A 22,777-nucleotide genomic window follows, 5' to 3' on the forward strand; every position below is an offset into this window, starting at 1 on the left:
TTTTCACCCTCATTATCAAAATGTAACTAGAAAGTTATCAGGAAATTTGACTAAGACTTGTGTAATGTGTAATGAAATTTGCAGAGATTTTATTTCAATTCTTCTTTTGCATTTGTGAAAATGTTGTTTATATTTGCAGCAATCTGGTTATTTGGAGAGGTCAGCTCTTCATTATCTTTTACTTTTGATATAATTTTGGAACAACTGAAAATATTTAACATCTAATGTTTTTTGTTACACATGACCAAACATTTTGTTTTTTTGTGAGCATCACTATTTTGGGAGCCTTTCTTTGTGGTTGTTACCATGGTTACTACTGCGTGGCAACTGGATGTGTGCAACACATAACATTAATATTGAGACGGTAGTAAGGTCATCATTGTGCACTTTCAAGTTGTCCAAGATTGTGGATAAAATTTTAAAACACGATCACTCTTTTGCTCTCCTTTCAGTTTAAAAGATTTTTGACTTTGGAAACACGCTTTGCACATTTGAATATTGTTTTGCCTCATTTGCCTGACTTTAGGCTTTAATTTCACAAACAATTTGGACCACAAATGTTTAGGGTTTTGTTACATATTACTTTGTGGTTTTGACCTTTCAACTGGTTTTCAACTCTGATTTCATCACCTGATCCTTTCTTAGCATTAATTGCTTTTCTGGCCTATCCATTTTCTATCATGGCTAAACACAATAAGACTTATAAAGCTATAATGAAATTACAATTGTATTTCATTTCCTAGGCTTAGAAGAAGATGAATGTTCAGACCATTGTACAGGTTAGACGTTGCTTCCTGCTTTGGCATTTCTGTTGGTCATCAGCTGGAAGCCACTATTCGCAGATGTTTGGCCCACTGCTCTACTACATTTCCTGCAGCTGCATTTACGGGGTTGTTTGCTCCCAAACATTGTCCTTCTTCTGAAATTACAGGCAGTGGAACAGCTGGCATGATGAGGTTAAAGTTATGCAAAGCTGTAAAGGAGATGGGAGAGAAGGCAGAGAAAGTCAGCTACTGCTTTGCTAAGACAGCCCCAGCATCCAGCCTCTATGGGGCAGACCCTGGTCTTCCAGCCATCATCTTGGCACTCCACTGCCAACTCTGTGTACTTGAGATGTTTTCTTTCATGGGCTGCTGCCATGCCCTCTTCCCAGGGGATGGTAAGTTATTCCATGAGGATCCTTTTTTCCACTGCAGACCACATAATAATATCTGGCTGTAGAGTGGTTGTTATGATCTCTCTCAGGAAGACCATCTGCCTTCAGAGGTCCACCAGCATATGCCACACTTTGACCAGTCAGAGTATGGTGTCTCTCTTCTGTGCATGTGCTTGTGACATAGTGCATGGCTTGTTGAATGTTGTAAGACTGGGTTTTGCTGCTTCTGGGGTGTGGTTTGCTGCTACCTTACATCTCTCCCAGACATTGGCAAGCTTTTCCAGGACTTGGTCATAGCACCACCTAAAGCTTCCCTGGGTCAATGCTGAGGATATACTGGAGGCTTTCCTTGATGTTTCCACACAGCTGGCAGCTTATGTCACTTCCAAACCATTGGGTGAAGTTCCAGGGGCATAGAAGAGTGCCTCAGAAAAATTAGTCTGGCTTGTGCCATCCAACTAATGTGTCTATTCACTGTTGTGTCCCATAGGGTCCAGACTCCTTGGCAGCCCTGGGATACTGCCTTTATGTGATAACCTGCTCTAGCCTGGTGACTTCATCTACCACCATGGCCTTTTGCCTGTGCTTTTTGGTGGCTTTTGACCAACACCGATGTGGTGCTCCCAAACCTAATCCAGCAGGACTGATCTGGACTGTCCCCATCCCCTCCTGGTGATGCAGGTTGGTGATAGTGTGATCTACCAAGGCTTATGCCTTCCGCTTGCGGCCTGTGCAGGTTAGGAATTCTGCACTCCTTAGGAGCTAGTCAGCAAACATCCTTAGTATTATTAAAAATACAGTATACTGTATAGTTGTGATTCTTGCTTTTTGAATTATTTTTTTTTATTTTCTGTTAATTTTGGAACATTCTGGACTGTGTTCCAATATTGATCATTGTGTTTTTCTGTTTTTCTGGACTTTATCATTATTCTGACCAAGTCATTTTGTTTTGTTTTTTGTATGTTAACCTCCATTTTGTGACTGCCTTTACATGGTCACAGCCATATTGTTTACAGATTATTATGCCTTTTGTGTTTTTGTGAAAGATAAATGACAGAGTACAGAAGCAGCATGGCCAGGAAATTAGAATAAAGAAAGTTGAAAGAAACTAAGGTCAAAACAAAAAAAAAATACCACAGCCCATTACACAGAGCAAAAAATGCTGCTATATTTTAAAGTGTCGCTATGATGACATCACACAATGCAACAGTTTTAGTCACATGATGGCAATGGAGCAACTTTGTGCACAACGAATCATGAAATGGTGGAGCCCACAGCCAAAAATGCTAAACAAAATGGCAGAAAAACATAAACAAGATAGCTTTAAATTGAAACAATTTGAAAACTATGAGTTACCAAAACTATTTCAATCGAATAATAAATTTATGACATGTTGCCAGTCATGTGAAGTAGCGCTTGCATGAAGTATTTCATGAGGCCATTCTATAAAGCATGTTTTAGTAGCAGGATCATTGTCTTAGCTTTGGAACAACCATAACTAACTCCCTTGCTACCTTTGTAATTTGGGTTTTTTTGGTTAGAAATCTTCATTGTGTCAGTTTGGCTTTTAGATTTTTAACACTCTTTATGACCACAAATTTTGTCCTAGTGTTTTGTTTATGTCCATAATGCTGAAGCCCAAAGTTTGAGTACAGGTTTTGCTTGCTCCCTTTAGCCTTTCAGCACCCCGTCTTATTTTCTTTCTCCCCCTATTTCTCTCTAACATTTTAGCTTGGCTTTTGTATTTTTAGAGCCCTTACAACATATACTATATAGTAGCAACCTTATGTGTTTTCAGTTTGACACAGCCATCTTGTTTTGATTTCCTTTTCATTTTTATTTTATGCAATCATAGAAGGTGCTACCGGATGACACTGTGACCTGGTAAACAGAGAAACATACAGTCTGTCATTAAGAAATATTTATAAGAATCTTGTATAAAAAGAGAAGAAAGAGAAAGAATCACCAGTAAATTTACAAGAAATATGGTATGTGTAATTGTGTCCTGTAGTGGGCTGGTTCCTGGTTCAAAGTTGCTTCCTGACATTTTTCCAAAGTTGCTAGGATCAGCTCTGCCTCCTCCAACCCTGAACTGTATTAAAGTGGTTCAAAACCAGGCTAGACGGAAGTCAAATCTTAGATATATGTTCCTGAAAACACTTTAAAATCCTGGATAAGTGGCAGCAGTAAACCATATGTTATTCTCCTACAATACTATTTAATTCTTTGAGTATTTTTAATTAATTTGAGTTGGGGAATTGGGATAGACCCCTCTACTTTCCTTCCCTCTGCATATCCAGAGACTCGTGTCACTTTTGGGTTTTGGGCCCTTTTCTGTTTCTTTACCTTCCTTTGCACAAGTTGTAATACTTCACCATTTATCTAGGAGGCCCTACTTGAGCTCTCAACACCTGCTGGTGTAATAGCAGACAGTCTTTCTGCCTCTGCCTAAATTTCTTGCCTTGTCAGGTATATACTCTCTTGGCATTAGATACATATTCTCATTTATTAATTTTTTACATGTTCAGTTTTTTTTTCATTTATTTTCATTTTGGGATAATTGCCCAGTGTATAAAGGTAGTACAAGATAATTAAAGCTTAATTAGCAAGTTTGTAGTCTGAAGTATATCACTACCCTGAACGTGCATAATCCTCTGACACTCCAGAAAAGGATCGAAGCCCAGACTCTGAATGTGTACAGTGTGTGTGACTTGTCAAGCCGCAGACACTTAATTGCTTTGACGTGGAGTGAAAAGCGGTTTCCATATTGCTTCCTCCCCTGTAAAATAATATTATCAGAATGCTTATTAGACAGACCTCATTTTCAAATGCAATTAAAGTAACAGACGACCGCAAGCTCTAGCCGTTTTCAGCTGCAAATTTGAATCATTACATTAGGCTTAGTGATACTGTTATTAGGATTAGCACAATGACAAGGGTGTTAAAAAGTCAGAATTCACATATTGTGTGTCAGTGTGTATTCAATATAATCCAAATGTTACATTCATCTACAACAGCACATTTCAGAAAGCTGAGCACATGCACAAATGTATAACAAGAACAGCACAATTCAATATGTACATAAAAAAAATTATGCATATCTGGTTCATAAAGATCTTTATAGTAATAATATAATGATAATAATACAGTAGTATAGTGCAGCACGGTAATGCAGTTTTCACAGATCCAGCATCCTTAGGTTGAGGTATACCACTGTCTATTGTCTTTACGCTGTTTGATCATCCTCTGCATGTTTTTGCAATTTTTCTTTTTCTGCGCTGGTTTCCCTTCCAAACAAGTAAAGATGTGCCAATTAATTGAAGACTTAAACAAAATAATCGAAATATTGGCATATATTTTCATAGACAGCATGGTGCTGTCAAGAATAAAGTTGCTACAACGCAGATCCAGCATTCTGGTTTTGTTCCCATGACTCCAAATACATGTATGTTAGGTTAATGGGTCACTCAAGCTTGGCCCTGTGTGTGTAAGCAGTCCCTCTGATGAACTGACACGTTGGATTGGGCTATCAGATATGAGATTGTTAGAATTTTTTTCATTGGCTCCACGTCAAAGGGTTCAAGCCCTGTGCCTGGTTACTGTCAGTGTAGTGTGTGTGTCTATGTATACGGTGCTAACACAGGGATTTTGAATGTACCATCTTTTCTGTACTTTTTACTTCAGATTGCCTGGTCTGTCATAATCATATTGACTCTTCTATATCTTGCGCTGACCATTTGTTAATTTTACTAATTGGCTTTTCATATGGTAGATTCAGAATACTCTACACAGCATCCGTTTATGTGACTTTAGTCCTTTAGATAAAACCCTCAAACACAAGTTAGACATATTATTGTCAGTTCTTCTGTAGTGCTGTGAAGCTCAACTTCAAGAGCAGATACTTAGAATAGAGCAGCAATAATAGATATTCTAAGGCAGGCTCTAGGTCCAAACCCAAAAAGACCAAATTAGATATAAGCCATGTATATCCACTTTAGATGGAAAGTCTTAAGAAGTACAGTATGTATACAGTAAGTAATTATACACTCACCTAAAGGATTATTAGGAACACCACTGAACGCCTTCAGAACTGCCTTAATTCTACGTGGCATTGATTCAACAAGGTGCTGAAAGCATTCTTTAGAAATGTTGGCCCATATTGATAGGATAGCATCATGCAGTTAATGGAGATTTGTGGGATGCACATCCAGGGCACGAAGCTCCCGTTCCACCACATCCCAAAGATGCTCTATTGGGTTGAGATCTGGTGACTGTGGGGGCCATTTTAGTACAGTGAACTCATTGTCATGTTTAAGAAACCAATTTGAAATGATTCGAGCCTTGTGACATGGTGCATTATCCTGCTGGAAGTGGCCATCAGAGGATGGGTACATGGTGGTCATAAAGGGATGGACATGGTCAGAAACAATGCTCAGGTAGCCCGTGACATTTAAACGATGCCCAATTGGCACTAAAGGGGCCTAAATGTGCCAAGAAAACATCCCCCACACCATTACACCACCACCACCAGCCTGCACAGTGGTAATAAGGCATGATGGATCCATGTTCTCATTCTGTTTACGCCAAATTCTGACTCTACCATTTAAATGTCTCAACAGAAATCTTAAAGTCTTAAAGACTCATCAGACCAGGCAACATTTTTCCAGTCTTCAACTGTCCAATTTTGGTGAGCTCGTGCAAATTGTAGCCTCTTTTTCCTATTTGTAGTGGAGATGAGTGGTACCCGGTGGGGTCTTCTGCTGTTGTAGCCCATCCGCCTCAAGGTTGTGCGTGTTGTGGCTTCACAAATGCTTTGCTGCATACCTCGGTTGTAACGAGTGGTTATTTCAGTCAAAGTTGCTCTTCTATCAGCTTGAATCAGTCGGCCCATTCTCTGACCTCTAGCATCAACAAGGCATTTTCGCCCACAGGACTGCCGCATACTGGATGTTTTTTCCTTTTCACACCATTCTTTGTAAACCCTAGAAATGGTTGTGCGTGAAAATCCCAGTAACTGAGCAGATTGTGAAATACTCAGACCGATAGAAGAGCCATCCTCTGGTATTTTTTCATATCTTGTCTGTTTTATTGTAATGTGTATGTTCTACCTGTTTTGTTATCTTCTTTTGGAAAAAGAAGGGAGGTGGAGAAGTGTTGAAAAGACTAAACAAACTGATATTAACTGGGAGTAAGTGATGCTTAATATCAAGGCCATAATTATAATATAAGTCATAGTTAAAATAACACTAGCAAAAGGCCCCAACCAGTTCTACAAATGAGATTCCCTTCTTACAATTCTAATTCATGAACCATACTTTCTTTCATATCGATCTGAAATCTTGGACAATGTTAGCTGAGTGCCGTCATCTTATGGTAAAAAGAAACTGACATCAGCTCAAACATAAGTCAGAGGCCAAGACAACAACAACATAAAATGGTGGAAAAGTGATCAAACAAGACAGTGGCAGAAAGATAATGCCGCAGTAAAATGAATGCAGTGATGCTAACCACAAATTGTTAATATAAGAACATAGACAATACAATAAGCTGCCTCGACGATTACAGGCCCATTGCACTTACAATAATTCTAATAAAAATATTTAAATGGTTAGTTCTAACCCATCATAAGTCTGCTGCTCCTTATTTTGACCCACTTCAGTTTGCATATAAGACAAATAGATTTGTGGATGACACCATTAACATGGGCCTACAATTTGTGGTAGAGCATCTTGGCTATAAAGGAAATTACAGCAGAATGCTGTTTGTAGACTTTAGTTCAGCATATAACATCATTGTCCATGGACTGTTGTTAGCTAAACGTCTACAAACTGACCTGAATGCCTTCATCTATAAACGGACGTTAATGAAACAGCATATAGAAGGCAGGTGACTCATCTTTTTGTGCTACAAATAACCTGGTACTCCATACTATCAACAGTGGAAAAGGATTCCAGCCCTGCGCCCGATCACTCTAAGTGTAGCATGTTATTTACAGTGTGTATGTCTATGTATAAGGTGCTAAGACATGGATTTTGAATGTACCATCTTTTCAGATTGCAGATTGCCTGGTCTGTTGTAATCATATTGACTCTTGTATAACTTGAACTGACCATTTGTTAATTTTGCTAATTGGCTTTTCTTATGGTCGATTCAGCTTTCAAAAACAGCACTGAAAACCTTTTGTTCTAGAAATGAATGATTCCTCAGTCGATATGGCACAGCCATCACAAACACTCTCAGCTGGGTTGCAGACCTGTATACATCTAGTGTCATTAACCATATTTAAGGGATCACCATGAACTCATCTCACTCAGGTCATCACCTGTTTCAAAAACTCCATTCTGGTAAACATTTAAAAGTCATTTAAAGGTAAATCTAATGAACACCTAAACAGTTTCTTTCCCAGACCCACAGCCCTTACACACAGGTCCTTTAGCCTGTCTCCCTTGTTTGTTTTTGTGTTCTTTTGTATACTGTATGAAGGTGTGAGTGCCATGTGCATAAACACCGTACACACAAATTCACTGTCGTTTGCACATCATCTTATAATTGCAGTATTCTCCAACTGTTTATGATGTATGTTTATGTTATTTCTATATTATGTTGTGTTATGTTATAAGCAGCCCAAAGCTAAAAAGTTCAGTTCCGCCACATTAAAGTACTGGTAAATGAAATTGATCCTGCTGTGATCAGCTGCTCCAAAGAGGCCTTGGACATCCTTGGAGTGGCCCTTTGGGGTTTGCTAGGTGAGTTGTCCATTTGCTCTGTGGGATCATTTTGAATGCCGTCTGAATCAAGGTGGAATCACTATAGTTTAGTTAATATTTGTGTTGAATATGTGTCTTACATCAAATTCATGAACTGGGCAATGATAATCTATTGAGTTCGGTATATGTTAGAACCATTTTTGGTGCGTTTTGTCTAGCTTCCTGAATATTTTTAATTGTCATTTTTGTTATTCATTTCATGCCATCACAATTTTGTCTTTTTTTCTACGGATGTAACCATTTTGTGTGTTTATTTGCATGAGTACCACCATTTTGCTTATCTAGTTGCTGTGATGCAATAGTTGTAAACACTTAGGGAAGATATCACAAGAAACTAGTGCTTGGGTTCATGGAAAACATTTCTAGTAAAGAATTTTTCTTTTGTTTTGATTAATGACTTTGCCTAGTTATTTGGTTTTGGTTACAGTCCCAGATAATTTATGTAACTACATTTTTTGCGAAGATTCCTAAAGCAAAACATTTCCATCCGTTAAGTTAATTTTTAGACCAACTGAACTTTTATTTTTTTTTCCAATTCTAAAATTACAATAGAACAATTTTTACAGGTTCTGAAGGTTCATAAAGTCATCCACTCTACCACACGAATTGATAACTTGTTCCACGTGTCTATTGTTCTCTGTGGAAAGAAAAAAATTCTTGAGTTTATGCAGAATTTAGCTTTAATCCCAGCATGCATCGGGCACAAGGCAGGAACAATCCCTCTGCTCAGCCATATCTGCTTGGAATTTGCACATTCCCTTCTGTTACTCCAGTTTCCTCCCACATCCCAAGTGTTGACATATTAGGATGTTAAGTCAGTTTCGACGAGAACAGGTCATTAAGGCCACACAAAGCTCATCAATCCTGTTCTCCTAATTTCTGTACAATAACATCAAGTTGAGTTTTAAAGGTATATAAAATACTACTCTAGTTCTATGTTTCTGTGATTCTCTGTGTAAAGTAAAACTTTGTAACGTGTGTGAAATTTGCCTTTAACAGGCTTCTATCTGTGTTACTGTGATCTTATTGAGAACTCATTTTCGGTAACAGGGTGTCTCTAAATTTGACCAGTTGTTGTGCACCCGACTTTATTCTGCAGTGGACTGCCATCCTGTTTAGAGTTGGCAGCAGTTAGTGGTGAATTGTGCTGCAAGCCCATCACACACACACACACACACACACACACACACATTCACAAAAGGCTTGCCACTGTTGTTGAGGAGTTTTCACATTTTTTAGAGTTTGTGGGGGCTTCTGTCTGGACAGCCCAGTTTGTCTACCACAGACGTACAGATTTATTTAACTGAGAACTCCTAATTGGCCTCCATATGAGTGAGTATGTTAAAATGCATGGCAATCAATGGGCATCCTGCCTATGGTGGGCTTCTAGCCTCCAGGATAGATTTTCGCTCCCAAAAAGCTGAAAATGGAGAAAACGTGTTTGAGAACACATGTATAGAGTGAGTGAGTTTAAGAGTAGAATTCTTTATGCCCTGGAGCAGGAGGCTTAACCGCCTTATAATCTGTGTTTCAGAAAAGACAACAATAGTGAGTCCCACGTAGCAGGCAGAATATTTGCAACTGAAGTCATTTTTCCCTGCTACATTAGTTTTGTTAATGCTTGGTGTGATCCCTTAAGGCCTGAGAGCTGGTACATAAATATAAATGCATTATATACAGTTATATTATACAATTATGGCTGCAAGACAAGCTGTTATGTACAATGTATTGCAATGACTTACAATCTTACAAATGTCTTTGGCTCATTTAATTAGATATGTAATTTGATTTCATGTGCCATCTTTCTCAAGTTAATTTGTACCAACTCCAGTTGACTTAGTTTCCATGGTAACGCCTGTCTCTTGAGTTCGTTCCCAGCTTGATTCGGCCTCGACTTTTTGGTATCAATTTATTTCAAGCATCACCATGCAACATGCACATCAGCCATTGTAGTGGCATCAAAACTGAAAATGAAGAAAAAAAATGTATAAGCTTCTAATGCCTCTTGTAGCAGTGACTTGTCACATTTCTAGCAATTTAAAAATGTCTTGAGAGGCTTTTGATACAATAGAGGTAGCATAAGGTTTGTAGAATATTGTTATGGAACTGCAGGAGAGCACAAATTCACAAGGACACCAAAAAGGTGACCTATCTAGATTCAACTATTTTATTGATTCATAACTTTTAAATATGGCAGGCAAGTTAATTGGCAGCTCTTATCTGGCCCTGTATGGGTGAGTGTGAATATATGCATGAGTATGGCCTAGGATGAATTGTTGGCCCTGTCCAAATTTGGCGCCTGTTTTTTTTTATGTTTGCAAAGAATCTGAACTGGTTTAAGCAAGATTGTTAATGGGTGGATGGGTAAATAAAATAAATGGTTGGAATGCAATTTTTCTTCTCTCTTTCACTTTATAGTTTTCATAAATGCTGGGCTTAGAAATAACCTGTTTGTTGAAGATGGCATAGTTTCAGGCTTGTTGAGCCATGTCTGTGATCATGAACTTTTCCAAGAGTAAAAGAAGCTAGCACAAGCAGGAAACGCCAAGAGAAAATGTCCAAATCATTGTTCACAAAATATATCTGTTTGATAGTGCATTCCTCTTAAATGATCATTTATATTTTCTATCTGCATTCACACAAACTCCAGTATGGAGCTTCACTTACCGTAATTTGTCCTGGGCAAAGGCATGCTCCGCAGTTGGCCATTAGCTCAACACTGCCATTACAACCATTTAAGGTTTCATAAAATGTTTTCTCAAGAATATTGGCATAATAAATATACTAACAATGCTATCCCTACAGTCCTATGAGTATGGAGATGTAAGGACATAAAATTATACATATTACTTAAAGTGAGGCAGTTTTTAGTGCTACTGATCAACTTCTCAAGGGAACTGGGTTCAGTTCCCAGTCTTGTCTTTACCAGTTACCACGTAGTGTAAGACAGTAGTACTATGAGATTTGAAAACTTAGCTCCATGTTATTTTGTAGAAGTTCCATGAATACGATTTTGTCTGAATGGTCTGTTCTTTCAGTGTTCTGGCCTGTGTGCAGTCTGTGTATTCACCGTGCAGGCTTGATGTCTGGCTTAGATTTTATTCCACATTTCAGAGTTAGGTATCTCTGTTTAGTTGTTGACTCTAGGTGCATGTGAAAGTTTACCCTGTAATGAACAGGTTTCCCATTTGGGGCTGACACCGACCTTGTGCTTAGGGCTACCAGGAAAAGTTACATATCCTAGTGACTACTCAGCCCGGTGTAATGGAATAACTGGGTTGAGAAATGGAGGGTCGGGTAGACGAAGGTAACAGATTTTGACAACTATCCCTACAGTGAAACTAATCCTGAGAGGATATTATCACAGTTAAGTTTTTTTTTCACAGAAATTAAATATTTGGATTAATGTTATAGCTGCTGTATGTGTTTTCTTTTTTGTATTGGTTTTATTTATAAAGTGACAGTAAGTATGATTTTGAACTACCAATAAATCAAGTAACGGTGGCTACTTCAAAATAGAATAATCAAGTGCTCATACTATATTTTAGAATGTATTGCTATCTCTAGGCTGGTTAATGTTTTTAGAAAGGTACAGGGAATAGGATGTTTTCTACCCTACTTTCCCTTTTCCCTACTTGTGCCCCATTAAGTTTTGGAATATGAAGGAGGAAGATGACAGTTTTTACTCTTCTGTCTGAAATGTTAGTGCGTGTGTGATTTTCTGTTTGTTTTATGTTACAGGGAAAACAGTGGTGGGGTTTATGTTCATTTTTGACAGCAAGTAACAATGGCACCAGAAAGATAATTAAGTGAAGGTGAGTAGCTGGACAGACATTTTCTGTGATTGTCTGATTCTACTCTCCCTTTGACCTATTTTGTGCTGTTTCTAATTTTATAGTCTGACTCTTCTGTAAGTGACTTTGTTTTCATATTTGTTCATATTGTAGTGACCAGAATAAGTTCAGGGCTGTTGTTTTAACATCTCTAATTTTCAGGGTGACTTTGACACGTGGTGAGTTATCCTGGTTGTCATGCACAGTAAAAGCGCTGTTTTTTTGTTTGTGGTTTGCTCACAGGCTTGGTGTATGGATGCACACTAAAATCACTCCGTACTCCGAGCTAGAGCAACGACCTGTTAAGCAGCATCTACAGGGTGCGGCAGAAATAACTCCCACATTTCAAAGGGGGATTGAAAAAAAATGCTACGAGGTATCACCAAAAACTTTTTATTTCCCAAAACTTTAAAGTTTAAAAATTATATCGTCCAAATTTGGAGCCGTTCTTGGAAGTTTTCCATCACTCTCACTAGCATGTTGGGCGAAATTCCTTCAATTTCTTCTTGAATAGCCTCCTTTAGTTGGTCCAAGGACCGATGATGATGTTTGAAAACCTCTTGATGCCCTTACTCTTTGAACCCACAGCAAAATCGTTTTCTGGTCTGGAACACTTTCATTAGCACGTAAACTGAACCGCGTGCGGAACACCCTCTGCGTCGCAGCTACAGATTCGCCATTTTTGAAAAAAGCCTCCACTACAAAGCCTCGATGCTCACCCCACCACGGCATGGTGACAACTAAAAACTTTATTATGTACCGTACCTAACGGAACAGACCGCACCCCTCTACCTGCTTTGGGGACCCCACAGTGATTTTTCAGTGAAATGTGGGAGTTATTCCTGCTGCACCCTGTATTTCATTAAATTCAATGCAAATGTATTGCTGAATAATTCTGGATAATGTTTAGTTAATTCTTAAAGGCTTCCTGAAGATTATCTTTGTCACGGACTTTTTTTTTTTACCAATTGCGCATGGATGGCACGACTATATTTTATACTTTTGAACACTGTTTTTTACATAATTAGTTTCATGTATTAATTAAAGATTCACTAATTGCTAGGTGTGCATTTCCTTGGCCAGGAGTTCACAGTACCCTCACTGAACTGTGACAGTGTTGCCATCATCTTTCCTAAAGATTTACAGTGACCAAAAAGTGTTTACACCTTTGGAAATGTTTACATTTTATTATTATACAACACTGAATCACAAACAAGCTGTGTAGTCTGGTGGCCATAAAGCTCAATTTTGGTCTCATTGTACCAGAGAACCTTCTTCAGGCTCACCTCAGAGCCTCTCATGTGCTTCTGGCAAACTCTAGCTGAAATGTCATCTGTATTTTTCTTTAACAGTGGTTTTCTCTTCACCACTGTCCCATTAGGCTTTGGAAGGTGAAGCACCCAGGCAACTGTTGTATGCACAGCCCGTCTATTCTCAGCCACTGTAACTTATTCTTGGTGGCCTCCCTCACTAGTTTTCATTTACAGTTTTTGTAAATGACCTGCTCAAGGCAGATTTACAACTTGCCATACACCTTCCATTTCTTAGTGATTGATTTAATTGGACTACAAGGGATATTCAGTAGATTGGATATTATCAAATGTTCATACCTTGTGTTGTGCTCCTTTTTGCAGAGTTGCTCGGAGTGTTCTTTTGTTTTCATGGTGTAGGTTAGGCCACCATACTGACTCACTACAAGTTGGACCTCCCAGAGAAGTTGTATTTACACTACAATCAATTAAAACCCCTTGACAACATACAGGTGATTTCCATCCATCCATCCATTATCCAACCTGCTATATCCAAACTACAGGGTCACGGGGGTCTGCCGGAGCCAATCCCAGCCAACACAGGGTGCAAGACAGGAAACAAACCTCGGGTAGGGCACCAGCCCACCGCAGGGACAGGTGATTTCCATTTAATTAATTATGTGACTTGTAGAACTAACCGGCTACACCAGTGATGATTTAGGTGTTTCATACTATTTGGGATGAATACTTACAGTAGATGCAATCAATTATTCTGTGTTTTTTATTTGTAATTAATTTAGACCACTTTGCAAAGATCTGTTTTCATTCCGACATTAAATTCTTTGTTGTTCTTCAGTTGTCAAACAAAGCAAATTAAATCTGCAGTGATTCAGTGTTGTCCAACAACAAAATGTGCACACTTTCAAGGGGATGAATACTTTACATGGGCATTGTGTTTGTAACTCACATCCAGAAACAGTAAAGAAGGTTTTATTTCATACTGGTTCCCAAGCCAGCTTGTCTTGTATATGTCTTGAACAGAAGAGAACTTTGTTGCAAAAATACTTTGAACTGAATTTACCAACCGCTGTAGTGCTTTGAAGCCTTGAGTACCATACCAGGATGTTATTTACATTTAAGTGTACATGTATTCACTTAGCAGACACTTTAATCCAATGTACTGACTGAGAAAGGGCAGTCAGTCTGGAAAATAGAAGTGAGGCACAGGAGAAAGAAATGCAGTCAAGGCAAAGTGAGGGTTAAAATTGAAAATCAAAAAGAGAATGAAACCATAAACCAAAAATCAGAATCAAAAGGCAGAGATTTGTTTCAATAACCGGTAATCAAAATATCAAGGTGAGTAAATCGCTAGGTTTGGTCCAATCTTGTCCAAAACAGTAACTGTTTTGTGGGGATCTTTATAGTGGTGTATTGATGACATCATCCGACTCAGCCCCAGTACACCATGGGAAGAATCCTGTTGGAAACAGGCTACTCAAAAGCCCCAAAATGGCAGTGCCTGTTGTTAAACCAAAATGGCATAGGAAGAGATGCAAAAAAGACTCCACTTCAGAATGCAACATCTAAGTAATACTCTGACTACAGAATTGGATTCCTTGGGTATTAGAACACCCTAAATGACACAAAGATGAATTTTCTAGCCTCAGGAAAACCAGAGAAAAACTTAAAAGAAACTCAGTTCTTAATATCTAAAACGATTACAAAATTGAGTAAAATCAGTCTGCAGACCATTATGAAGCAAGTGTTATAGAACAAGGTTACAAAATTGACCACCACAAGCCAAGAACTCTAAACCAAATAAAACAACATATGACTTGTTGTTCTTTTCTTAGCTACTCAAGAAGGAGATAAGTACCTTAAGAGTGTTTCCATATACATAGGTTCTGATCCATTTACGTTATGTACGTAGTATGTAGCTGTTAAATATGGACTCTATTGTGCACCTCTAGATGTTGTTCAGCATAGATTAGATGGAATAATCTGGTCTTTCTTCAGACATTTGAGAAAGCAAGGGTATTGGTGGGCCTTCTTGACATAGCTGACATGCACTTACTTTAGAATATATGCATGGTGAAGTACTCCTTAGTTGCCATTCAGAGGAATAACCCTTATTTAAAAAATAAAATATTTTTTGTCCAAAACCTGAGAACTTTCAAGGGGAATGGGCACCACATTTTTAATCATGTAGACTATTCTTGGTTCCAGAATTACATTCAGGTGACATCTGTATATAAAGGTGTGGTATTTGTCATACTATACATTTGTTTTGGTGGAGGTGCAGCCATCATTGAGATCTTTCCACCATAACAACTCATAAGGGGACTGTTGCTTTTGGAGGTCCTTGTACCTTTTTCTGAGTCAGTCTCAGAGCTACTCTTATGTAGTCATAAAGGAAAATCACAATTTCTGGACTTTTATGCTTGCTGTTTGTTAGGCTAAGCTGTCTTTCAGTCTGTCAGAACCATCTAGCTATACATTTACTCAACTAAGTCTACTGCTTACACAGTTAAACAATTTAAGAGTCGTTTATTTTATTTAATTAATGGATTTGAGACACTGAAAAGGATTTAGGACTTTGAGAGTTTATGTTGGCATTATATTCTCAGGGGTAATGTGCAGAAGCAATTAAAAAGGCTAATAAATTATTAGTCAATATTATAAAAAATGCAGAACAGAGATCAAGGGAGGTTGTGCTCAAAGTGTTCAGTGCATTAATGAGACCACGTTTACAGTAAAGTGTAGTGTACAGCCCTTAAATAAAACACTTTCTACAGTATACGAGGTACTTCTTCCCCTGTTTGGTTTTATGGAATGTTTTATTTCAATTTGTGTGCAATGTCATATAACAAAAATGGTACTTACTGTAGTCTTGTTTGCTTATAAAAATTCCTTTCTAGTGTTACTAGATTTACTTCTAACCCAATATGCATGTTCCCCTTTGATTCTGCATGTCTATCTGCTGAGACAACTGGATTCCAGCATCTGTTACAAAAACTGTTATCAAAAGCAGCTCCTTGATCTTGTCAGTACTTGTTCAGAGAGAAATAGCGAGGGCCCACACATCAGTGTAGTGTTTAAATCCAAGATGAATGATTCAAGTTAGGTCACCAAATAAATTATGCCCTGGAAAAGAACTTCAAAAACATTTCCATTCGATAGCACCCTACTCAGAAATGCTTCTTACATATCTGCATTAGTGTGTGGATATAGTAGCTTGATCTCCTTAAATATGGGCTCTAAAAGTAATCAATGCTCCTTTCAAGCTAACTGATCTTGTATCCTTGTTCTTTGTTTATCTGTTCATCCATTATCAAGCCCACCTAAACTGGTTCAGGGTTGGAGCCCTATTGAGAAAATCATACCAATGGCAGTACACTACACTACAATGTTAAGCAATTCATGCCAATACCTACAGTTAATGCAAATTGGAGAAATGAAGATGTAACAACTTTGGTTCAACTTAACAGATGGTAATGGTAAAGATAAACTTGCTCTAATCAGATCTCCGAGTTAAATGGAAGCCAACGATGCTTATGTTCTTGGAAGAAAGTTACCCCTATTTAGAGAATCATGTTGTGTTTAAAGAAAGTAAGGGTTCAAACAAGGTTCATCATGTGTAGAAAACAAATATCTTTCACAATGTTGATAAAAATTCATTTTTTAATAGGTATCTGAGTTGATCTTACTTGCAGAGTCACTGGGCTTGAGATTGCACAGAATTTTGTTGAAATAAGTTGGCCTTCTCATTCTAAAGTTTCATAGCCCTGTAATTCACTAGGTTTGAAATGTACAGTATATGTGAAATATCCATATGGTTACATTTTGTTATTTTCCTGCAAATGTTTTATCATGGTTGTTAACATTTTTTGCCAGCCAAGTAATATCAATGGACGTATCTCAATTAACAAACCTCAGATGTACGTTCACTTTGTGGATGGAGTAAAAACTGAATGCCTAACTTTATTTTGTTTTGTGAGCATATCTCCCTAAAGGCTGCCATTGCCAGATCCCCTGGTTGATAACTTGCACAGAGCAAGAAGAATAATGTCATTGTTTTTGTTTCACTCTGGTGTGTGGGTGAGAGTTTACTGCACATAATGCAAAATAGTCCTCTGAAACATTTTCTCTTGCATCTGGGCAATTTATCTTGTACTTGTTGTACTTTTGAGTTTATATTCCCATAATTAGGTTCACATTATGATTTAAACAAGACACACAAACACACTTGTCAATAAATAAGAGTGCCACAAATAAGTAAGTAAAATAAGTCTTTCAGCTTTTGAAATGGGATTTATTGTGGCATTAAAACAGGAGGAAAGCAAATACATCTGAATTATTAAAATGTAAGAATATACAAACACAAAGATATGTGAATGAACTCAAAGTAAAACACTTTGATAGCAGAAGTCCACGTTTTTCATCATCTTATATCTGCTTATCTTTTTCTTGTATCCTCTCTCTCTCTCTCCTTAAGGCACATGCTTTCTCTATACTCCGCTCCAAAAGAGCTGTCTTTCACTTTAGTTCTGGACTTGGTGTTGTCAGATCTACGATATTCCTCCATCAGTTTCCAGGATGCTGAGGGTTTTCTTTTCTCTTGCTTTTTAGCTGGATCAAATGATTACTCAATGCATTGAACCCCAATAAGCACCAAAATACAGTCACGTTCATAAGTATTTGGACAGTGACACAATGTTCATAATTTTGGCTCTGCATGCCACCTCAATGGATTAAAGTAAGGCAACCATTATGTGATTGAAGTTTAGACTTTAAGCTTTAATTTTAAGGATTTACCAAAAATATCATATGAGCAGTTTAGGAATGATGGCCCTTTTGCATAGATCCCCCTCTCCCATTTCTCAGGGCTCAAAAATATTTGGACAATTGACTGACAAGCTGTTCCATTGCCAAGTGTGAGCAGCTCCTGCATTATTTCATTAACTATTAAGCAGGTGAAAGGTCTGGAGTTGGTTCCAAGTGTCAGATTTGCTTTTGGAAGCTGTCACAGTGAACTCTCAATAATTGGTCCAAAAAGTTGACTATGCAAGTAAAAACAGGTTATCATTAGGCTGGGAAAATAAAACAGACCCATCAGAGGGATAGCAGAAACACCAGGAGTGGTCAAATCAACAATCTGGTACACACTGGTGAACTCCAAATCCAGAAGGCCTGGACAATCATGGAAGATAACTGTGCTGGATGACTGCAGAATTCTGACCTTGGTAGAGAAGAACCCCTTCACAACATTTAGCCAATCCCAGAACTCTCTTCGGGATGTGACCAATTCTGGACAAAGTCTACAATCAAGAGAAGATTTCTTGAAAGTAAAGGCTCAGGGTTTACCACAAGATGCAAAACAACTGTCAATCCTCAAGCTTAGGAAGGACGGATTAGATTTTGCCAGAAAACATTTTTCAAAAGCCTGTCCGGTTCTGGAACAATTTTCTGTGGACAAAGGAAACTAAGATCGATATCTACCAGAATGTTGGAAAGAGAAGAGTATGGAGAGGAAAAGGAGTGGCTCATGATCCGATGAATACCACATCATCTAAGAAACATGGAAGAGGCAGTTTTATGGCATGATCATGAATGGCCACCAATGGAAGTGGTGTTTATTGATGATATTACTGCTGGCAGAAGTAGCAGGATGAATTCTTAAGTGTACAGGCTACACTATCTGCACAGATTCAAGCAAATGCTGCAACACTGATAAGACAACACTTCACAGTACAGATGGACAATGAGCCAAAGAATACTGCGAAAGCAAACACAGTGCTTTTTAACACAAAGCAGTGGAAGATTCTTCAGTCAATCAAGTGACCTCAGCCCAAATGGACATGCATTTCACTTGCTGAAGTTCATTTTTTTACTACAACAGTTTGTTGTGACCAGTCTGAAAACTGGTATATATGTTTAAGAGAGTTAGCACTGCTCGCATGGCACAGTGTTCAGGAGAGTGGGTATTGCCCAGAGATAATCAAAGTTTAACTGAAATAACAAGCAAATCCATCTGACATTTCTGAATTTATTTTTCATGTTCTAAGATCATGGACAGTTGCAGCATATTGGATGCAAGATAGAAACCAACTGTTAGACTCCAGGTCATAGCAGGATAAACTCACACGCATGCTCACTAATGCCATGTCTGCTAAGAGACCCCAGTTAACCTAATTGAAGTATTTTTAGGGCTTCAAATCATAGTTGAAAACCTTCACAGACCCAACATAGACTGATACAAGGCTAGGTAGACAGTAACGCCCTCCAGGCTGGCTCCCTGCCTTGTCGCCATTCTTTTTTTTTTTTTTTTAATTTTATTTATTAATTTTATTACAATCAATACATAGCAATCAAGTTTTTACAAAATAAAGAATTATGCTAAGAACAGATCGATCCCCACCCTTGAGAGAGAGAGCAAGCCAAACGGTGTAAAATTTAAGGCTTGTAAAAATACCTAAATTAATAAATTCTCTGTGCTTTATAAACTTATTTTAAAATATTACTGATTAGATCCTGCCATGTTTTGAAAAAGTCTGTACAGATCCTCTAACTGAGTATTTGATTTTTCCAATTTTAAATAATATAACACATCATTTTCTCACCGACTTAAAAGAGGAGAGTTTGGGTTCTTCCAGTTTATCAGAATAAGTCTGCGTGCCAACAGTGTAGTGAATGCAATCACAATTTGTTTGTCTTTCTCCACTTTAAGCCCCTCTGGAAGAACCTCAAACACAGCTGTTAATGGGTTAGGAGGGATTGTGAGTCCAAGGCTGTCTGAGAGGTAATTAAAAATTTTTGTCCAGAATAATGTTAATTTGGTGCAGGCCCAGAACATGTGACCTAGTGAGGCTGGGACTTGGTTGCAACGTTCGCAGGTTGGATCATGCCTTGGAAACATTTTGGAGAGTTTTAGTCGAGACAGATGTGCTCGATATATAATTTTGAGTTGTATAATTGTATGCTTTGCGCATATGGAGCTTGAGTGAATTCTCTGCATTGCTACTTTCCACTCCTTTTCTGATATATTAATTGAGAGGTCATTTTTCCCAGTGTCCTCTTGGATCTTTGAAAGGAAGGGATTGTAAAATGATTTTATATATTGTAGAGATGGAGTCTAATTCCTCAAAATTGAGCAATATTTTTCCAGCGTGGATGAGGGTGCAAGATGAGGAAAATCTGGAAGGTTCTGTTTAACAAAGTTCCTGATTTGAAGATAGTGAAAGAAATTTGTAGCTGGAATGTTAAATTTGGAATGTAATTGTTCATAGGATGCAAAGACGTTGTCTATATAAAGATCTCTAAGCAAGTTAATTCCAAATTTTTTCCAGATATTAAAAAACTGCATATGTTTGTGAAGGTTGAAAAAGGTGGTTCTTTTACAGGGGTGCCACAGAAAGTATTTTTAGGGCTTCAAATCATAGTTGAAAACCTTCACAGACCCAACATAGACTGATACAAGGCTAGGTAGACAGTAACGCCCTCCAGGCTGGCTCCCTGCCTTGTCGCCATTCTGACAGGATGCTCCAGCCTGTCCTGAAGTATCCAGTTTATTTGAAAATAAATGAATGACGGAGTAGGAGTTTTATACTTGTGACTTTCAGACTGGCTTGGCTACAGTGGTTGAAACCTACTAGCTGACTATTACCTAGTACCTCTCCTTATTGCCCAATTAAGAAAAGATTTGCTAAAATATGACCAATTAAAACTATTGACTTCTTGAGCATTAAAGTGTAATGCAGGTCATTGTGTCAAACTGTATTGCCAGCTTTTCCAAGGTGAATGTAGTTTTATGTGTATTGTCAATATCTGTCTCAGAAAGAAAGAAAGAAAGAAAGAAAGAAAGAAAGAAAGAAAGAAAGAAAGAAAGAAAGAAAGAAAGAAAGAAAATTATTGGCACAAGTCTCAGTGCCTGTTTGTGAACACAAATGCCATGAGGGGGTGGAGGTGTTCTGCATTCCTGTCATTCCTTGGCTCTAAGCGTCCAGGACAGGGTAGCACTCTCAATTAACTCCGAGCTGTCAGCCTCCACAGCCTTTCTTTGAATGGAGGTCAGGCCTCATTCCAGTATCCCCTTCTTGTTAAACCCTTTATCATTAAAGATCTCGGTAGAGGCTTACATGACTTCCGCAGTTGGCCTTGTCCCTCTCTGTTTCTTAAAAGCAGCTCTTTTACACAGCATTTCTCACTTTTTGCAAAAGTTGTCATGACTTGCTTTATTACTACTGAGTCCTAATCCAGCTTTTTTTGCTGTGGCAGGAATTCAGGTTTCACGAGACGCAGCCTCCTAATCACATTGGTCTTTCAAACCGATCAGAATAACAAGTCTAGAGGCTTGGTTGTATTTTTTAATGTCTGAAATTCAGTTTACATAAAACTGAAGCCAAGGTGTCAAAAGGCTCACACGCCTCATATGGCCATGTGTTTTTGACAGGTGGATTTGGATGACGTGGTTTATGATTCCAGTCCCATATCAGCCTGTGACTTACTGAATGATCTGAAGCACCTTACTTAACTTCTGTGCCCTCCTTTTTATTCAGTTTTTAATTACAGTGTTTTAATTTTGATGTTAAATATTTCAAAGATTGCTATTATGCAAAAACATTATAAGCAAGCTTTGCCCTTGCCTGTTTTCCAAAATAAATGTAACGGAGAATCTAGGAAGTATCAGAAATCATAGTATATGCATTAAAGCCAAAAGTAACTATAAGGCCAACACAAAAGTCAAAAAAGCAATAAAATAATACACAAATATGGCAGCTCCACTGTGCTTTTCAAATACATATACAGGTAGTATTAGGTGGAGTGGTTTCTCTAGTTGGTCATCTCAAGAGGCTTACTTGTTCTATTTGATTGTTAATTAATTTATTTAAATATTAGAAACTAATCTGTCTGTCTAGTTATTAAATCACCTCTGATATGCACCTAACAGGAAAAGTACCAGCTAACCTTTTAGGTTCTTTTCTTAATGGAAGGTATAAAAAAACGTAAAAGAGCCACGTGTAACTACTTATTTAAATTACTGTCCTCTGACTGAGAATGTCTTTTACATTCAAACTCAGTTTACTACCAATACAGGGCTTCACAAAAACATCTGCCAATGCTCTTAACAGCTAGACAAGGAATGAACAAACTACCTTCTCAGCCTGCTAGCTTCAAGCATGCATGACTAGGGAACATCTTCAGGCTTTGGTTATACTTGGAATTCCACAGCTTTGCACTGTTGCTTATTTACTATTCCCCTCTTTTATCATCAGATCTAAGGCACATCAAGATGAAGAACTCTGATATCACTCTCACATTTTGCCCAGACGTTCCACTTCTTCGACCCAGGGAAACATATAAAAGCTGGGTGCACAGTAAGTCAGTTTGGAACTCACATCTGCTCAATATGTCACAACCCTGGCTGTAATGAAAAGATTACCTTTTTTTCTTTCCTTTATGTGGCCATTTCTTCTTCTTCTTCATTCGGCTGCTCCCGTTAGGGGTTGCCACAGTGGATCATCTTCTTCCATATCTTTCTGTCCTCTGCATCTTGTTCTGTTACACCCATCACCTGCATGTCCTCTCTCACCACATCCATAAACCTTCTCTTAGGCCTTCCTTTTTTCTCTTCCCTGGCAGCTCTATCCTTAGCATCCTTCTCCCAATATACTCCGCATCTCTCCTCTGCACATGTCCAAACCAACGCAATCTCGCCTCTCTGACTTTGTCTCCCAACCGTCCAACTTGAGCTGACCCTCTAATGTACTCATT

General features: G+C 38.2%; 1 long non-coding RNA gene across 1 annotated transcript; it reads left to right on the forward strand.

Annotated features, from left to right (window-relative positions):
- Nucleotides 1-1,093: 1,093 nt before the first annotated feature.
- On the forward strand, nt 1,094-11,727 carry LOC120528635. Its single transcript, XR_005633574.1, has 3 exons — nt 1,094-1,159; nt 1,647-1,837; nt 11,665-11,727. It is a non-coding gene; the product is annotated as an uncharacterized LOC120528635 (long non-coding RNA).
- Nucleotides 11,728-22,777: the final 11,050 nt, after the last annotated feature.

The sequence above is a fragment of the Polypterus senegalus genome, chromosome 4, assembly GCF_016835505.1.
Source record: "Polypterus senegalus isolate Bchr_013 chromosome 4, ASM1683550v1, whole genome shotgun sequence".
Lineage (NCBI taxonomy): Eukaryota > Metazoa > Chordata > Cladistia > Polypteriformes > Polypteridae > Polypterus > Polypterus senegalus.